Genomic DNA, 19367 nt, shown 5'->3' with positions numbered 1-19367 from the left:
TAAAAGTTCATAAATCTTCATAAGATTTTTCTAGGTGTTTCAAACAATTCCTTGGTTTGATTCTGGAAGGAATTCAAAAGCAAAGTGGTTACTTTTTGAAATGAAGTGTTTTACCAAACTGCAGGTTGCAACATTTTAGTGGGTTGTAAAACCCATTTAGTGACATTAGTTAATGAAATAGAAGAGACCAGATTAAAAAATATAGAACATTGCACATGGCAAAGATGGACCTTTTTTGTTGCTGTTAAGAATGTATATGTGCAAGCTAGCAATATAAAATGTATTAACTTACTGTGCACCAGACCAGATCAAAATGTTTGAAAATTTCACTAGTTCACTAGTACATTTTACATCAACCTAATAGCATACAGCAAGGCAGGTTCTGGTGACAAAACAATACTTACAACTTCTCTCTATATGCTCAGAGGATCATGGTTTGCAAAGTGCTTTAGAATTCTTCTATAGAAATATAATTACAAATCCTGCATAGTGTATATTACTTAATATAAAGACAATGTGTACAAACCATCAGGATATTTTTGGAAACAGTCAAGAATCATGACTCTTCACTTTTATTTTAGCTAATATACCTCTGATTATTAAAAATTAAGTAACTGTTGCCAACAGACTTAATTAATATCATGTTTGACAATAAAAGGACAAAACAGCATCTTTTGAGAGCCATAAGCACACTTCCAATATCTATACACTTTGAATACTAGCAAGGTGTTTCTGCTATATCCAAGAGTCTCTATCTGTAGAAGGAGCCACTTAACAATCAACAGAACACCAGTGTTTTTTATCATGTATGGATTCTTAAGCACTCTGATTTTTGCCATAATTTCTGGTTTAATAACATTAATGATAATATAATATGCAAAATATTAACAATGGTTGCATTTGTTGAGTAACCTAGTATACGACTAGACACTATAAATATATCTCATTTAATTTGCAGAATAATCCTATGAGGTAGATTTTATGGCTCCCATTTTTTGAGGAAAAAAACTCAGAAAAATTTAATAATTAGTGGACTGTCCCGGGATTTAAACTCAAAAGCCAATGTATCTTCTCATTGCCCCTCAGGATAAAGAGAAATAACAGAGAAGTTTTTCTTCTTCTTTACATTAATATTCCAGATTTCTTAGTGCTTTAGATAGAAGGATGGAAGGAAGGAAAGGAAGGAGGAAGAAGGCAAGAAGAAAAGGAATAAATGGATTCAAGATTAATTTTACATAACTAAAGTGAAGTGCCAGAACCTGAGATTATGTACTTTTTGTAATAACTCATGAAAACAATGAACATGTACTTTTTAATCACTGTAGCTCTATTTCAAATGTGAATCTTGGTAAACGAGAAGTAACTACACACATGCACGAGATAATAAAATGTTCATTCTCAGTTATTGCTCAGAAGAGAAAACAGGAAAAGGAGAGAGAGAAGGGAGAGAATGATTAAAGGGGAAGGGAAGAGGCGGGTCAAACAGCTGTCTCAATAGTGTTTAGAGGTGACTGAGGACCCCACCTGCTATTCCTTTGCCTGACATCCAGTGCTCACATGGCCTGACTACCTCAAGACTAGGGTCCTCTGATGTAAGCCGTGAAAGGTAGCCTGGTATAGAGGGGACCGCAGAGGCTGAGAGGTAAGAGAGACCTAGATTCACAATCTTGCTTTGCTCTTTCCTTGCCATGTGATTTCAGGAGAGTTAATTGAGTACAAATTAAAAGCAGTAATGATGTATGAGGAAGTGCCTATCACTGTTTATGAGCATTCATTGTGTGCCAAACTTGTGGTCCTATCACTTGAAAAGATTTAACAGCTTACTCCCCTCCAACAATATATTAACTTTTTTTAAAAATTAACTTCTAATATCTAAAGATTAGTCAATTCCAACTTATTAAACAGTATTTTCCATACTTTTCTTAACCCTACCTTACTGTCACTGCATTTGTCAATCTAAATACCACCCATATTATGGTGTTCTTAATATTTTTCTTTAAATCAATATTACTTTTACTGAAAGAATTATATTTTCACTATAAATGGGAAGTCTAAAATAAAGGTGTAACCATTAAAATTAAAACAACTTATTCATCCACATTACTGTCTTAAATAATGAAGAGCCACACTTGGAGAAATTATATTTTAGCAGACACACAGAGAAAAGCCTTGAAGGCACTAGAAAAGCATAGTTTCAGCAAATAGTAGTGGAACAACTGGATGTAGACAGGCAAAAGAATGAAGTTGGACCCCCTACCTCATGCCATATGCAAAAATTAATTCAAAATGGATTAAAGACCTAAATGTAAGAGCTAAAACTATAAAATTCTTGGTGGAAAACATAGGTGTAAATCTTCATGAACTTGTACTAGGCAATGATTCTTCAGACCTGACACCAAAAGCATAAGCTACCAAAGAAAAAATAAACAAATTGGAACTCATCATGGGTAAAAACTTTTGTGCATCAAAGGACACTTAGAAAGAAAGTGAAAAAACAACCTACAGAACAGGAGAAACTATTTGCATATCATATATCTAATAAGGGTCTAATATGTGGAATATATAAACAGCATTTACAACTCAACAGTAAAAAGACAAATAACCCAATTTTAAAATGGGCAAAGAATTTGAATAGACATTTCTCCAAATAAGAAACACAAATGGGGACTTGCTTGGTGGTCCAGTGGTTAAGAATCTGCCTTCCAATGCAGGGGATGCAGGTTCCATCCCTGGTCAGGGAACTAAGATCTCACATGCCATGGGGCAACTAAGCCTGCGTGCTGCAACTACTGAGCATGCAGGCCACAAATAGAGAGCCCACATGCCACAACTACTGAGCCCATGCACCACAACTAGAGAGAAGCCTGCGCACTGCAGCAGAGGATCCCGCATGCCACAATGAAGATCCCAACAAAGATCCCGTGCGCCACAACTAAGATCCGACAGCCAAAAATAAATAAATAAATAAATAGATAAATATTGTTTAAAAAGGAAATGCAAATGGCCAATAAACACATGAAAATATGGTCAACATCATTAGTCAGTCATTAAGAAAGGTAAATCAAAACTACAATGAGATATCACCTCATACCCACTATGATGGCTATAATATTTTTTTAAAAGTAGAGATAACTTTTGATATGAATGTGGAGATTCAAGCATTTCAAACATTGCTGATAGGAATGAAAAATGATGCAACTACTATGGAAAATTAGTTCCTTAAAAAGTTAAATATAGTTATAATATGACCCAGCAATTCTACAACTAGGCATCTTCCCAAGAGAAATAAAAACATATGTTCTCAAGAAACCTTGTACACATATTTTCATAGCAGCATTATTCACAATAGCCAAAAAGTGGAAAAACCCAAGTGACCATCACTGATGAATGGATAAAATGTCCACTAACTAATAAATGAATAAACAAAATGTGGTATAGTCTTCTTACAATGGAATTACTCAGCCATTAAAAAGGCATGAAGTACTGATAAAAGCTAAAATATGGATAAAACTTGAAAACTTTACCCTATCTGAAAGAAGCCATGGGGGAGAGAAAGGCCACATATTGTATGATTTCATTTATATGAATGTCCATACTAGGCAAATCCATAGAGACAGAAAGTAGATTAATAGTTGCCAGGAGCTGGAGGGAGGGGAGAATGGGGAGTGGATATGAATGGGTAGGAGTTTCTTTTGCGGGGGGAATAAAAATATTCTGCAATTAGATGGTGATGATAGTTACACAACTGTGCGAATTTACGAAAAGGCACTGAATTGCATACTTTAAAATGGTGAATCTTATGGTATGTCAATTATATCTAAGTAAAGAAAAACAGAACATAGTTTGGAAGGTTAGGGTGGGGACAGGAAGAGAATTGTGGAAAAGAAAAGTAGTTTGAACACTAGGCTATGGTTTCACTCAGTCACTCAACAAACATTTATGAGCACCTACTATGTGCCAGGCATTTTGATAGTCACTGAAGACACTGAGAGGAGCCAAACTGGCAATTATCATGCAACTTTAGTGTTGCTCTAAACAGTCTGAAATTTTAAAAAGTCACGTTCACTGGACAACACAGATAATTTAAAGAACATGCTAAGAAGTTTCCAAAGATGAACAGTATCTCTACACTAATTCTGCTAGTGAGGTCAATAGGTAAAAACCGTGTTAAAAATTTGTACAGTGGAATTATGTCTTAAATATTTCTTTTTAAAAATTCATTATCATATTCTTATATCATTTGCACAATTAAAAAAGATGTCCCTTCCTGACAGTGCATTCACCTCACTGTGACTTGACTTGTTCCTTCGTCCATGTTGAAAGCCAATGCTCAGAAAGGGAAAGAATCAAGGTCTGAGGCTCTTTGACCTTTCTGTTCCATTCCATACATTTTGTAGAATGGCTACTGCTCTTTGGTCACTAAAGAGGTAACCTGAAGAAGTCCAGGGTGTAATATAGTATGTGAGTGCATATGGTAACACTCAAGTCTTTTTTCTCAGTTGTCGATTATGAATATTTGTTCCTGGTTTCCTCACATTGACATTTTTCCTTTCCTTCTTAAAGGATATTTCTTAGAGAGTGAAGAAATGGACCATTTTCTTTACTGTTGCATGATGACGAGAACACCCTATTATACTATCAGCATTTAGTTATGCACAGTAATGCAAAGAATCTGTTTTAGCTGCTCAGCAATTGCTCCTGATGATGAAGCTGAACGCTATTGTCCTACAGATAAAAAGGTGCTTTCCCCTCAATCCACAAATTCTCCACCATAATGCGTCTATGAAATAGTTCATAAAGGATTATCAGGCAGAAGAGAAAGGCTTTAATGTAGATTTTTTACCAGATGGTTCTGGTTTCCAAAGCCATGTCCAAATATACTCTAAATTATTATCATCACTGTCACCTTCTTGAGGGATCATCTATCTACCTGTAGATACTCATCCAATGTTAACTAACAATGAAGCAGACCATTGAGGCTACCTATGAGGAATAGTCAAACGGCTACATCATGCTAAGAGTAAAGCTAACAAGCGCAGAAAAATAAAAGCCAAAGTTGAAACTTAGCTTAAACTGCCTGTGTAGTTAACACAACATTCTTGTGGTCTCTGTACCACTAAAAAGCCAGAACAAAATTTAAAAATTAATCCATATCAGATGTAAGCTACTGCCAGATGTGTAAGGCTGTTTGATTAATACAACTAGTTTTGTTTTATTCCTCTTCTAAAATGCTTAGATTTTCCTATATCCATCAATTGGGATGGATATAATTGCACTTTTTGCACTTGTGGTGTGGCAAAGCAAGAAGAAAATAGATCTCTATCATTCTTTCTTTCTGGCAATTGTATTTATTGTTAAATCATAGGAGAATAAAGAATATTAAAATAAGGATTGTAGAAGCAGCAGAATGTGTGTCACCGTAAGTCACAGGATCCGAAATCCATGGTCAACTCTTAACACTGGTTTTGGTGTGAGAATTTAGGCTACCTCCAATCTGGCCTTTTCTCATATATATAGAGTAGATGAAGTACAAGCATGCCCTCACAAACTTACTAAGACTATTTAATTAGATAAATTATTAGGTGAAAGCATGTTATAGAACAAAAAGAACAAATACATGCTAACTGGTCATAGTAAGTATACAATATAAATAAGGGAAAAAAATCCATCTTCATGTTTTATCCTTTAAATTGTTTGTGGTATGTTAGATGAGAGCAAGGATTTCTGCCTGATTTGTTCATAGCTGTATCTGTAGCACCTAGAACATTTCCTGGCACAGAGTAGGAAATCAGCAACAGTTTGCTGACCTAATGAATGAATGAATATGTAATATGTATATTACTTTCCCTTTTGCCTTTTCCTAAAATATATATATCTGATACAAAGTGTCATATATTTTTAATTTCTGCTCCATATACATCATAAAAGATTTTGTCATTTAATCTAATCAATTACCTGAAAGCGATAAAAGCACATTTTCAGTACAAAAAGGAGAAATTCGGTACCATGCATAAATCAGTACTGACTGAACGCATGTTACACAGCTACACTAATAAGAAAGGAGAATTTGAAATATTTCTAATGATTTCTCTTTATTTACATATTATTTGGACCTCAAATCAGCAGGCAAGAAATGACAAAATTTAGTAATATCTGGAATCTCTAAATATACTTCATCCCTCAAAAAATGGGCACTGCTTTTTTTTTTGACAGCTTACTGGAATCACAAAAGAAGTATAACCAGGGTCAGTAAACTTTTTAAAAATGATATCCTAGGAAAGGGGACTTCTGTGAAAAATTTATAACAGCAGACATCTTTCTTGATAAAGGGAAGCAACTTGATTTTAAAATAAAATTTGAAAATATATTAGACATCCCCATGTATCCATCATGATTCAAAGGAGTTTTTTACATTACCACATTTAACACTTTCATCAGAGAGGCGTTCTATTTCCATTTTATATAGGAGTTGACAGAGCAACTAACTTGCCCAAGAGCCCATAACTGGAAAGCAGTAGAGGCACATTTGAATCCAGGACTCTGACTCTCCCTCCCATACCCCTTCCTCTGCATCTCTCCTGCCTATTTATTCTTGGACAACCAGCGCAAGTCACCAAGTAACTTCCAGCATGGAAAATGTCCCATGGCCAGGCAAGTTAGGAAGCTTGGATGGACATCATGAATATTATTGGTCAGTGGGGATCCTGGTTGATTTTGGAGCCATAAACAGCTAGATGGGGAAAATACGGTGCATAAACTTGCTCTAGGGACACAGATTAATGGACAGTAGCTGCAGGTGATCTTAAATGCAATTATGATGCTTCTCAAATTGCCCCTGGTCCGGTACGGACTCATTCAGCTCCTAGGATATGGAACTGTCCAGTTATCAGGGAAAAAAGAATTACCAAAACAGGAGCAAGTAATTTTAAAATTAAATGCTCTAAGAACTTGAGAGCAGCTTCAGGCCCTTCATCTGAGTAGCTGAATAACAAAGCTCAAGACTTTAAGCCAGGAATTTGGGGAGGGAAGTTAGGTGTGTATCCATGTGTGTACAAGGTATATACAAACACTTCATTAGCCTACAGTTGAAGCAGAGAGATAAATGGAGGGTCATGGGAGGTAGTAATGTAGAAATTTTTTAGAAAGTTATCTGTAGACAGGAGCAGCGATATATAGTCAGGAAGCAACCCTTTGTGAGCAACAAAAGGGACCCAGTGAATGAGGAGAAAAGGGGTGAGAAAGGCTTGTTGTGCCATTGTTTCTGATGGTGAATTTAACCCTCACTGTTGGGGCTGGGAGGGTAAGAAGAAGGACCCCCAAAAAAGGATAACTTCAGCCTCCATGTAACACCTTTGAGATCCAGAAGTAGTTAATAGTCACCTCTGCTCTATGGGCCTGTGGGAATATTCTTGGGTTTCCAAGAACTTCTTTGGCAGGCAGGCAGGCAGGCAGTCTGTACAAAATCCCCTACTGGCAGTCAGTTACTCCTTGGCTCAATCTACGAGGTCCTGAGCTCTCTGGCCCCCTCACAGATGCTATTGTCTAAGGAGGTAGAAATATAGAGCAATAAAAAGAGCCTGAAAACTGGCCAGACTAGAGTTTAGATCCTGGCTCCTGCATTTAGATCTCACTTTTGCTGTATGACCCAAGCCACTTCCTTGAGCCTCAGAATCCTCCATGTTAGAATGCTGATGACACATGTACCTCTGGGGGGTCATGAATACTAAGAAGATAATGCCTGTCAAGTGCTTGATACTATATCTTCTCACTCAAGTTAGAAATTCCATACGTGACAACAACAAAATCGTCTTCACCACCATTATTATGAACTATCAGTAGATTTCAGCCTTGGCTGCATTTTACAACTACATGGAGGAGAGGGTCTAAATAATACCAATGACTTGGCACCAACCCAGATTACTTGGGTGGAAATCTGGAGCCCAGGCACGTTTTATTTATTTTTATTTTTATTTATTTATTTTTTTTGCGGTACGCGGGCCTCTCACTGTTGTGGCCTCTCCCGTTGCGGAGCACAGGCTCCGGACGCGCAGGCTCAGTGGCCATGGCTCACGGGCCCAGCCGCTCTGTGGCATGTGGGACCTTCCCGGACCGGGGCACGAACCCGTGTCCCCTGCATCCGCAGGCGGACTCTCAACCACTGCGCCACCAGGGAAGCCCCAGGCACGTTTTATTTTAAAGTCCCCCAGGTGACATTCAATTCTGGCTGAGAACTACTGATCCATCATGAGTCAATTCCTTGACTCGTTTCTACAGCAGCTCTTACTCCCTCTGGAATGACCTGCCTTTAAAGCTGACAAGGGCATCATTCTGTACTCAGATGGATTTAACATGAGTTTCTGAAATTTAAGCTTCAAGCTTCCTCACTTCCATGAGCCCCTTCTAAGGCCCTGGGTCTAATTTTGTATTCATCATTTTGTATTATTTTCATTAAATATGGTTTTCTTCATTGGATTAGTTTTGAGCTCTATGAAAGCCAAATCCCTAAAACTTTGTTCAACTTTTCTTGACATGAACAACCAGCAGAGAACCACAAATGCTTAGCTTGTGCCTGGATTGAATCTACTGTTCAAACTTGGCATTGATTGTACTATTTGTTGGCCCTCTCTGAATATATGAAGAGTTGGCATTACCTTGAATTCCTATTAACTATCATTAAGTCCTTTGTCCCTTAAAATTGACTCTTCTAGTCTTTCTATTTTTAGCCTGTCAAACAGCTGGCCCAGCTGGACAAACAACCTCAACCACCAGCTGAGAGATGACCTGGCTAGTCCATATTCGTACATTATATACATACGAATATGAGAAAATCTGGAAGATATTTGTAGCAAGCTGACTATTATTTCTCGTCTTTTTCCAGAACTCAGTAAAAATTAACATTTCCTAAAAGTAACGCTACTCATTGACCTCCAGTCCAGTCTCTTATTTTCTTATCTAATAAAAATAACCATATTTTTAAATTTTTATGAGAAATTTTCTTTCACTATCTACCCAGAATCAAAACAGCCCTATTTCTCTCAATCTTCCACTCCCCAAGAGCTTAATTATCTTGTTGTCCATTAGTGTTCTTGAAAGAAAATTTTACCTCAAATGATTTACATGAACTATTCACTTTATTCATAAATGAGATTTTGAAAGAGGCACTGTTCTTACTATTCTATTAGAATTTGGGGTTTGTCTCTCTATATAAAGTGGTATGTTTTTCAGTATGATCCTCCTAGAAAAAAAAAAAAAAAAGCAAAACAAACAAACAAAAAACCTCACGACCTAAAATATTCTGTTATTTCAAAGGCTGACAGTTCAATTCTCTGTCGAGAGATGTAGGGTCAAGCTGCACGAGTTAAAGTAGCAGATTTCAACCCAGTGTAATTTGGTAAGGATGGAGGGGAAAAGGAGCAGCAAATCATTCCCTCCCGTAGGGACACACATGTCTACTGATGCCTTGAACTGTGTTGTTTTTCAAGGAGATAAATATCCGTGGATGAGGGTATCATTTTACATTAGAAACAAAAATTAATAAGTAGAAAGTAGGGAATTGAAGGAATGGGATGCCAAATTGGGAAGGTAGAAGGTTTGGAAAGGTCAGGAAAGGTTTAGAAGCTGGCCTCAGGTGCCCTGGAGAAGACAGCATTGGGAAAGTCAGGGAGCATATCACATTAGATAGTGGTTTGACACAGTGTGACTGCAAATATTTTCGTATTTCTTCTCTTTGGAACAGAAATGAATTTTGAGGGAATTGTTAAGAAATAGGCAGTAATTTCAAAGGTACAAAACTTTAAAAATAGATTTTTTTAGGTAATTTCCAAAATGTCACTTTAAGCAGATGGCTGTTTTTGGTTTTTTGGTTTTCTGTTTTGTTTGTTTTTTACTAAATCATCATCCTGGGTTTAAACTATTGACATCATACTAATCCAGACAGCAAATATCCCTATTACTTCATTAGGAAGCTTTATCATTTAGCAATAAGGAAATCAGAGCTAAACCTTGAAAAATAAAATGAAAACATTTACCAATTTCAATTAATCATCTCTCCTACCTTCTTTTTTTCTCAGTATGTATTTTTTTAATTATTTCATAATTTTAGTATTTTTGTTTCATTTGTTTTCTTTGACCATCCCTTAGTTAAGAGTGTTGTTTTTCCTTGACTGAAAACGTTTTCAAGGGCTTCCCTGGTGGCGCAGTGGCTGAGAGTCCGCCTGCCGATGCAGGGGACACGGGTTCGTGCCCCGGTCCGGGAAGATCCCACATGCCGCGGAGTGGCTGGGCCCGTGAGCCATGGCCGCTGAGTCTGCGCGTCCGGAGCCTGTGCTCCACAACGGGAGAGGCCACAACAGTGAGAGGCCCGCGTACCGATTTAAAAAAAAAAAAAGGTTTTCAATACCTGGGGAGCCACTAAATGTCACAGATGTCACAGAGAGTATCTGTTCATCTATAACCAATAGCAATGTGGCTGCATCTTAGAGGAAATGGCATTCTGAGTTTTGCTGAGTCTTGATGAAATTTTCTAAGTTATTTAATTTGCAAATAAATGTTTTCATCTACCTTGAAAGGCCTAATTGATAGAGCTGCAGCATTAGTTCAGTGAAAATAGGACTATTTTTGCAAATTTTCCTTTCGTAGCTCTTTGGTGTTTACCACCAGGTAACAAAATTATGCACTTACATGGGGAAGTAGCTTAAATATGGTGCCAGCTGTGGCATATGACTGCCTTGGGCAGTTAGAAATGTTTCCACGGATACCTCTGAGAGAGAAAAATCATCACTCAATCTAACCATAAAAGGTACAGAGAGACAAAAATCAATCATCCTAAAAGAACAAAGAAAAATATCATGTATCATAAATATACAGTGGAAGCTATACATTGATGATAGGTACATATTTATTTCCTAGACTTATAGTTTAGCATATCTCCAAAGAATATGCATTTAACATGTGTATATATATATACATATGATGTGTATATACATATGATGCATTTAACATGTGTATATACATATGTGTATATACATAAGTGTTAAGCAATAACAAACATTCTAATACCCAGGCACAAAATAATTATTAAATAAAAAAATAGAATTTTATATTTTAAATCCTTTTGCAGATGAGAATAACAAAGTTGGAGGCAAAGCAAAGTTGGTGCTTAAATGCATATCATTACAGCACACTGTGTGTGAGTCTGCATTTTAATAAGATCACTGAAGATTCAGAAATGTTTTGCAAATTGGCTCCAGCCTACAGATCGTTAAAATATTTGGTCATATTTGCTTTACTCTATGTACCGAGGTACCATTTCAACTTTTTAGGTGTTTGCCTCTGTTTTCTCCAAAGGTTACAGATTTCGGAGTTTTGAAAATTAGAAAGATTTAAAGCTAAACTTTCATTACTATCACCTTGTAAATCGTAACTCAGCTCCCCCCAAATAATTTAGAACCTAAGTAAAAAGTACTGAGTTGTTCCAAATCTGTACTTCCACAATATCTAATTTCAATGATACCCCAATTCCCCATTTTCTTCTTTGCATTGGATAAAGTGATATTTTCTGTAATTTAAGAATGTTAAAAATGCAAAAAAACAGAACCACTACATGCTCTTAATCTTGAGAAAAGTAATCATATTACCTAATAAAATGTCATCCTTAGAAGACCAATGTCGAGGAGGAAGGGAAATACATGCATGCAAACATACATACATACTTACATGCATACATAATACACATATTTGGGGGTGGTAGAAATTTGGGCAGGTAATTTCTTTCCCTCTATCACAAAACCCAGGTTTGGTTTCTTGCTTATCAGCTATGAAATAAACAAGCAACATCAATAAAAACAGAACAGATGATTATTTTCAGTTAGAATTGACCTTCCTTCCTACTTCTCAGAGTTATCCAGAAAGGTGTGACAACCATGCTTGAGATACCGTATCAGAATGATCTGTTCTCATGATGATAGACTAGGTCCTAGAACAGGAATTATATCAAGCATGATAAAATCTGCTCTCAAAAGCACTTCTAAAGGCAGGTTGTGCCCCCACCTTGTGATCTTCATATGAAGCTGAAAGAGGAAAATGAGTTGAGGATGCAGAGGTACAAGATCAATATATGAGTTTTATTGCCCTAAATATATATTTTATAAGTGACCTTTCACGGGCTCTGAAAGGGGTGCTCATTCCTTATTTATGGAGAAGAAAAGGCACATTAAATTGAAAACCCTCTTCCCTAAAGAAATATTTTCTTGGTTTCAATAAGGTCACAGCAAAACTAATAGAGAAAATATTCCCACTAAATTTACAAACTTAAAGGAAACTCATACTAAACTTACGTGAACGTGTCCATAATTTTCAGCAATTAGAAATAGTTACTTCTTATTAAGAGCAATGGAAATGTATCAGTCATACTTGAGGGAACTTCACTACTGTGGTTAGTATTGCTTACTCTTTATGATCAGCATTAGGCACTCTTGCAGGTTTCTCTCATTCCATACTTCCATTTCTATTAAATTCAGTTAATTGGTGATAACCTTTCTTCCAAAAGGTACACAAGATTTATTGTTTGGGTATTCCTCTGATCTACACTTCCAACACACCTGCCTCTGCAACCACCCCTGCCGCTCTCAGTGCCTCATGGGAGAAAAACATGGATGCAACAGAGCAGACACACTTTTATCTTCTCATAACTAAACCTGCCAGTCTCTCTGCCTCTGTATGCACATTCTTTGCATTCCTCGTCTGGAAGACACATCCTGGCCCTGCTCAGATGGAAGTCTGCTCTCTTCACTTGAGCCCCGGTTCTCCACCCAATACACCTCTTGGGGACTTCACTCCGTCAATTATCCCCTTCTCTCCTGCATCTTCATTTGTTCTCTTTCAGCTGGAGTATTTCCATGAGCATACAAACTTCGCTAAGGTCTTTTTCTTAGAAAACCCATTTCTGGTCTCCTCATTCCTTCCTTCTCGACCACTGCCCTTCTCTGCTCACTTTCTCAGTAAAACTTATCAAAAGAGTGGTTCACTGGCGTTTGCATTTTATTGTCTCCTGTTCACTCTTCCATAATCAGGTTTCAGTTCCCTCCCCTCCACCTAACTGCTTTTACCAAGCCTACCAGTGACATTCTTATTGGCAGCCCTCATTGTTCAGCAGGAGCTGATACCAATATCTTTGACTGTCTTCTCCTGATTGAAACTTTTTTCTTCTTATGGGTTTCTGTGACAGTGCCCTCTTCTGGTTTTCCACTGAGCTCAGTACATAATGAAAAGTCATTCTGTGACACACCTACACCAAAGGGTGTGCATAGGTCTTTTCTGGACTCTTTTCTTCCAGAGCTCTACAAGACAGGCTCCCCCTGGCTTTGGCCCTGAGCCCTATTCTTTCTTTTTTTATTCTCTCTCTGGAGGTGATGCCAGACACAGCAGTCATTAATAGCTATCCATCGAAGACCCCTGGACTTACACTTTTGACTCAAGCTTCTTTCCTTTATCTCCAGACAAAGCCCAATAACATCCTTGACCTCTCTATATGAAAATATTTGGTCTCTGTGCAAAACTGTTCTTTCCACAGACTGCCATTTCTTGCTGTACTCTACCAGCTCTCCCCTGCTGCTCAAGTGAAAAATTGACATCTCCCTCACCTCCAGATCCCGCCTAGGAGTAATCCCATTCGATTTGCTTCCAAAAGGTGTTTAGAACCATTCTTCCCTCCGGCTCCAATACTATCTATCACCTTAGTCCAAGTCACACTCATGTTGTTTCTGCCAATTGCCATGTCCCCCTAAAGAGCTTCTTCCCTCTCCACCCATGTCCCCTTTAAAACCCATTCTCCTTACCAGCCAAAGTGATCTTTTGAAAATAGCAATCAGATCAGGTCACTGAGCTACTTCAGTGCCTTTCCAGTGCTTTTTGAATGACAACATCCTTTCCATGGCTTCCCAAACACTTCCCAAAGTACTTCTCTCACTTCATGCCCTGCTAGTCACCGTGTCACTTATGCTTCAGCACAACTGGTCTTCCCTCTGCTTCTTGAACACGCCCAGCTTATTTCCACATCGGGTAACTGAATCTTCTCTTCCCTTTGCCATGAAAGGTAGCACACATCTTCGCATAATGGCGTCTTCTTACTGTTCAGTCTTCAACTTGCCTGTCACCTCCTGGAAGAAGCTTTCCGCATCTGCCCTCTCACATACTGCACTCCCCCATCGTACTGAGAACTCACCACCACACTGCCGTTTGGATTTTTATCTATTAATCACTATCTGAAATGATTTTATTTAGTCTGTTACTCACAAGTTTATTGTCTTTTTCCCTTGTTGAGACAGTAAGCTTCCTGAGAAGCTCAGGCACCTTTTCTGCCATGTTCAGAACTGTCTTCTGGCACATACTAGGATAGTCTCTGGCACACTGTAAGTACAAAAAAATATATATAACAGCTGAATAAGTGATCGAATGCATAGGGATGTTTTTTTACATGACGGATATCTAAAGTGAGAGGCTCTGTGCCAAGACGTCCATACAGAGTATCCAGAACCATCTGGAAATTTGTTGTTGTTATCATATAACAACAGAATACAGGTGCTACAGAATACAATGAAACTTCAAAGGACAGGCATTTCTGAATTGATACAAACTCTACACTGCAGTGTTGCTCCTCTGGTGGTTCCCAGTAATGACTCTACTGTTTTTTTAGGAAATGTTTCAGTGATGGGAAGGAGAGCCACAGGGTTGTACAGTGTTCCAAAGGAAGTGTGATTTACTTGTATTTTGATTTATATTACCTCAGTCAAATCACTCTTTTATAATAGGCTTCTGAAACCTGTTCCTTCCCCAATATCCTCCATCTTAGTAAATTGCACCACCTTTCACTTAGCTGCTCAAGCCGGAAATGTGGAAAATATCCTTGACCCCTCCTCACTCACTCCACCACCACCCAATCTATCACCCAGTTCTACTGATTCTACTTTCAAATATGATTTGAAAATACATGCTTTCCTTCTTATTTATTGTTACCATCATATCTAAGCCACCATTTTATTTTCCTTGAACCATAGCAATGTCCTGACTTTCACTCATCTTCCTACCAAACCCATTCTCCATACAGTAATAGCAGTAGCCCACTGACACTCTTAGTTACTTCAGTAGCTGGAGGTTTTTGTCAATTCGGGGCCTTTACCCATGATGCTTTATCTGTCTAGAAAGCACTTCTCCTCCATTTTCATTTGGCCATGGCTTTCTCATTCTTCAGGTATTAGTTATAGTTAGAGTGGATGCTCTGCTGTGCTGCCTTGATTCCTCTTTAGAACTGAGGTGCTTGCCCCTATGTTGCTGGGAGTGTTGGGGACTGAGTTTCTAACCAGGCGTTATACCCTCATTTGAGAAGAGCAATCTTGCCCAAGATGATCTCTGATGAGGGGCAGCCCATCCCAATGCCTGGGAAGGTGTATGGGGGCAGTGGATGTTGTAGAAAGCCCAAGCCAGCCCCCCTTGCTTCAAGGCAGGGACAGCTCGGAGGGACCACCTCAGCTCTCGAGCTCTCCATAGGAATGGCTAAGCCTCTGTTGGAACTCCACCACAGTTCAACCTCTGCCCAGTTCTGCTTCTCTCACCTCCCTTATCATGTCATCCTCAAAAGTACTCCACAATCAACCTCTTGACTTCAAATCTCAGAGTTTGTTTCCTAGGGCCCCAATCTATGGTAACACCTGTTCAAAAAGTTCTTCTCTAACACCAGTAACCAGTGTAAAATACCCCCAACTCCCACTAGCTCCACACATATTATTTTCCCTCACAGCATCCGATTCTTTTCCCTCATAAACCCTAATTCCCAAATTTGAAATTCTGCAGACTGAAAGTCCCATAGAGACAAGAAACAGCTCTATTACAGGGCTTGGTATAATGTGGTTATTGAGTTAAAAAAACCACACAATTTTTTCGTGGTAGACATTAATAAAACACTCTGTATTGTACTCATCTCTGATCTCCAGATGCCTCAAGGATGCCAGGGACCATTGCCACTACTGAGCAGAGGGTCATCACAGCTGTGACATTTCAAAGCCAAGTAGAACACAACAAAGTTGGACTTCACTGTTGCAAAGTAATCAGCTTAATAAAGATATTTTTATAAATTGAGCAAATATTTAAGATAACTAAAGACTTACAGTTACATATGGCAGTGCCCCCTAAAGAAGGAACATACTTCATTTTTCAAAATACAGTTTCTTCAATACTCAAAGACACAAGTCAATTTTGCCTCTTACATTTCTGAATTTAGACCATACAGTCCTAGGGAGAGGGGACTATATTTGTTTCATTTTCTTAAAAAGATAGGAGGAAATAGAAACAAAGAATCTCCCACTCACCAGAGAAATGAAGTAAAAATACTTAGTGTATGTTTTTTCCGATTTCAGTTACAAAGGTAATGTTCTTGCTGAGCAAAGTGATTTTATTCCTGACCTTGATCCATGCCTTAAATCTAGCCCACAGCTATTGATGAATCACATTTCAAAAGTTTTCCAAGATAATTATTATGAAAAGTCCATTTTAGGAGTCATCTTAAAGAACAATATCATGTAAGGATAATAACTTGATTTTTTTTCCTTCTTTAGAGAATTTTACAGAGTAAAGGTCATTGGGTCCACTTTTTATAATTATCATATAATCATTGGAACTATGAATATCATTCTCTATTCAAGTGTCTCAAATGCCTTATCCTCATTAAGTTTAATCAATTGAAACTCTTAGGCCTTGACCCTGAACTTGATATATGTTTCCAGTATCTGTAAGTGAATAAATGTATGTGTGTGTGTGTGTGTGTGTGTGTGTAAATGGGTTTAGTAGATTTTCTGTAAGTCACACATACCTTGGAAAAGAAAATGGAAAGTGGGAACTTTCACTTGTGGTAACTTCTAAATAATGATGATAACTTAAACAAGTAAACTCAAACTCAAGAAATTAGAAAGCATTTGAATTGACATAAACTATTGTCAAATAAAAAGAGTGAAGTGCAAAATATGAGAATGAAAAAGGGCTAACAATTTCTTGCTTAAGAAAACTCGCTAGTAAATGACCACTAGTTTTTCCATTTTTCCTTTAGAAACAATATAGTTCAAAGAATCCTAGACAAATTAGTGCTCTCAATTTAGAAATGTTCCCTAGTTGGCACGAAAAAGAATTATTTAACAATTAGTTTTCACAAAATCCTGCTAATCATTTGCTCATGAAAAAGAATAAGCGTTAAAACTTCACAGCATTCCAGAAAAAGATATAAACGCAAAGTTAAATGAAGTTCTGAAGTAATCATTTCATTTAACACTACATTAATTTGTAATATTTTACTGCTGAAAGTATATGTTAATAAACTATAAATGTTTATATACATGCAAAACACAAAAAGGAAAAAGTACATCCCTTGCCCTCAATGAGTATGGCTCATTTATAGCATGAGCCACTGGATCAAAAATGCTTCACGACTGTGGACCAGAAACACATAGGTTCCTTGCAGTGCACATTTTAGATCCAGTGGTTCATGCTTCTTTGGATTATAACATAAATATTATAATATCTACAGAGAACTAAATCTGGAAGATTATATACTAAAATTTTAAAGTGATTATTACCACAGACTAGAACTTTCTGCTACATTTCCAAAGAATGTATATTTTTTATAATAAACAAACATTTTTGCAAGCAGGAAAATATAAAAAGAAAAGTGTTTTTTATTGAAATGGATAATTGGAACTGAGCAAGCAATCTGGGGAAATGTATCTGTTAGTATTTGGTATAAAGTGAAAATTTCTATTCAGTTTTTTTATTTTTATATACATAGAATATGTGTGTGATTTTGCAGTGTCTGAATTAAGGTTTCATTAAGATCTCATTTTCATCAAGGATACATTCATTTGAAGAAAAATCTGCCAACCGAAAGGAAAATCCTTAAATCACAGACATCATTGCCAAAGTCAAAGAGCATATGTGTAGTGTGTATTCTCTAGCCAAGCTGAAACTGATCCAAGCTGTGTTCTTTGTCATAGTCATATCATGGAAAAAACAAAAAACAAACAAACAAAAAACACCAAAAAAACTTGAAATGTAAAAATGTTCTCTAGTTTTCCTATTTCTTCTGGAATAAAATCAGAGGTGCCCTGCCAACCCTCTCCCATATCAGCTGCAGTAGCAACAAACCTAGTTACAAAATTGGTAAAGTTAGGGGTGACTATTACCATCCTAAGAGTCAACACATAAAAAGAATATACTGTCAGGTTCAAATCTTAGAAAGATGAGCATTTCCCTTAAAGGTATAATTTGTTTGACTAAGACTGTAATTCGTTTACAACTTTTTAGGGATAGCTATTTTGCATGATGCAAGCATACTTATCTATCACTTATATTTAAAATTGGAAAATATATTTCTCCTCTGTTTTCTTTTGATATTAGCTGCTACAAAGGAAGGTATAATCCATCACCAGTAGTAAATCTGTGGTGTTGGAGAAGATAGTTTGAAAACATGTGAAATATTCATTCATTTATCCATTCATTCTTTTAACAAATATTAATTAACATCCTATATATTCTAGGCATTGCAATGGACAATAAGTAGGAAAAAGCCTGCAAGGACCTCAGATGTGCAGATGTAAGTCAGCTTTATAGAAGGATTGTCTTCAAGAATGAATGACGATTCACCAAGTGGGAAAAGGGATATTGCAGCAGAAGTTCACAATGTCCAAAGGCAAGGAATTCTGAAGCATAAACCGTTATACAAGGAACCGCAAGTACTTAGGTTGAACCTAAATATGCTATGAACAGAATTTGTTATTTGGTAGCTCAAAAATGATAGAATATCCACAATTTCAAAAGGCTTATCTTCCTAGTTGAGAATGACTCAAATAGAGTGTGTACTTGGGGAAAAGGATTGAAGGAGGAGCTGGAGACATTGGTAGCAACTATTATGTTGAGCCTTGTTTGACATGCTTAGGAATTTGGACTGAACTGTCAACATCCATGCTTTTCAGACTTTAAGTGCATGTCAATTATTGGGGCTTATTGCTAAAATGCAGATTCTGATTCAGGAGGTGTGGGGTAGGGCCTGGGATTCTGCATTCCTAACAAGCTCCCCAGGGATGCCCAGGCTGCTGGTACTAGGATTGTACTTTAAATAGCAAGGCTCTAGGGCAGTAAGTTTCAAAATTTCTTGTGAATAAGAGTCATCTGGGAAACCTGTTAAAATGCAGATTTGTGGGCATTTTACTGATTCCACGGATCTGGAGTAGGTCCAAGAACCTACACTTCTTGGTTGAGAACTCTGAGTGGTATTAAAGGAGGTGATCTTTCACTTAGGGACACTGAAAAGTGGAAAGTAGGAAGATGTG

General features: G+C 37.4%; 1 protein-coding gene across 1 annotated transcript in view; it reads right to left on the bottom strand.

Moving 5' to 3' along the window:
- LOC131756812 (EGF-like and EMI domain-containing protein 1) overlaps positions 1 to 19367 on the bottom strand; it is a 512622-nt gene that overhangs the window by 254938 nt on the left and 238317 nt on the right. The window contains 1 exon segment of the mRNA XM_067033965.1: positions 14293 to 14406. The gene's annotated coding sequence lies outside the window, so the exon portion shown is untranslated.

Source organism: Kogia breviceps, chromosome 5 (assembly GCF_026419965.1).
Source record: "Kogia breviceps isolate mKogBre1 chromosome 5, mKogBre1 haplotype 1, whole genome shotgun sequence".
Taxonomy (NCBI): domain Eukaryota; kingdom Metazoa; phylum Chordata; class Mammalia; order Artiodactyla; family Physeteridae; genus Kogia; species Kogia breviceps.
This window is presented reverse-complemented; position numbering and strand designations above follow the sequence as displayed.